Source organism: Puma concolor, chromosome C1 (genome assembly GCF_028749965.1).
Source record: "Puma concolor isolate L17-30 chromosome C1, mPumCon1.1.hap2, whole genome shotgun sequence".
NCBI lineage: Eukaryota > Metazoa > Chordata > Mammalia > Carnivora > Felidae > Puma > Puma concolor.
In genome coordinates this window covers 120,685,573-120,686,910 of record NC_141674.1, presented here as the reverse complement: position 1 = coordinate 120,686,910, position 1,338 = coordinate 120,685,573, and the positions used below count along the sequence as shown (strand labels likewise).

At 43.2% G+C, this 1,338-nt stretch overlaps 1 non-coding gene across 1 annotated transcript; it reads left to right on the top strand.

Annotated features, from left to right (window-relative positions):
* Positions 1 to 738: 738 nt before the first annotated feature.
* Positions 739 to 845, top strand: LOC112849069 (U6 spliceosomal RNA). The gene has a single exon (XR_003222518.1). It is a non-coding gene; the product is annotated as a U6 spliceosomal RNA (small nuclear RNA).
* The last annotated feature ends 493 nt before the right edge of the window (positions 846 to 1,338 follow it).

The window sequence follows — 1,338 nt, the reverse complement described above, 5'->3', positions numbered from 1 at the left end:
TAAGTTTAAACCTGTGGGCTATTTATTCGTTTACTCATTATGTGTTTATTTTATTGAGGTATGGCTGACACACAGCATTACATTAGTTTCAGGTGTATGACCCGCTGATTCGTAACTCCACACGTTACGCTGTGCTCACCACACGCGTAGCCACCATCTGTCAGCGCACAACGCTATCACAATTCCGGTGACTATTCCCTATGCTGTACCTTTTAGCCCCGTGACTTGCTCATCCAGAACTGGAACCCACTCCCCTTCACCCATCTTGCCCATCCCCCCACCCCTTCCCCGGAACTATCGGCCTGTTCCCTGTATTTATGGGTCTGTTTCTGCTTTTTGTTTGTTTAATTGTTTGTTTTCAAACATCTGGGTCTTTGTTTTTTATTTGAGAGAGAGAGCAAGAGAGAGAGAGAGAGCATGTGAACGAAAGAGGGGTAGAGGGAGAAGGAGAAAGAATCTTAAGCACTTAAGCAGACTTCATGCTCTGCCCACATGTGGGACTCAATCTCACAGTCCTGGGATCACGACCTGAGCTGAAACCAAGAGTCGGACGCTCAGCTGACTGAGCCACGCGGGTGCCCCAAACAGCTGGACTTTTAAAGGCTTTTGGAATAACACAAAATTGTTTTGCCGAAAGGTCATATTGACTCACTTATCCACAAGCCGTTTACGAAGCTGCCTATTGTACCATACCTTTGCCAGCACTGGGTATCTTCATTTAAAAATCAATAGCATTCTGTGCTTGCTTCAGCAACACGTATGCTAAAGCTGGAACGCCACAGAAAAGATTAGCATGGCCCCTGTGCAGGGATGACGTACAAATTTGTGGAGGGTTCCATATTTAAAAACAAATGAATAGCACTTTGTTTCTTTGGTTTATAGATTGTTATCTGGTTATATATATATATATATATATATATATATATATAGTTGTTTGTTTGTTAAACCAATTGTGACACTCTGCTTTCCTGGATAGAAAGCTTGTGGGCCCCTGCATGTAGGACAAAGTTCCATGGAGCATAGCAACGATGAGCGAGCACGTAACATGTGAACCAGAGACATCATTTTCAGTGTGCCACGCAATATCTGTGTGACCTTGGACCAGTCCCTTGATCTTCATCTGAACTCTCTCACCTACGGAAATAGGAAAACCAATACCAATACTTCTAGAGTCTTCATGAAGGTTGAATAGGATGTCCTTTGGAAGGAATTCAGTAGAGTATTGGTTATAAAATACAGCTGTAGATCAGTCACTGTCATTTCTGTCATGACAGCATCCATGATCCACCACGAGAATAACAGCCAACGTTTAATGAGCCACTGACTACGTTCTACTCA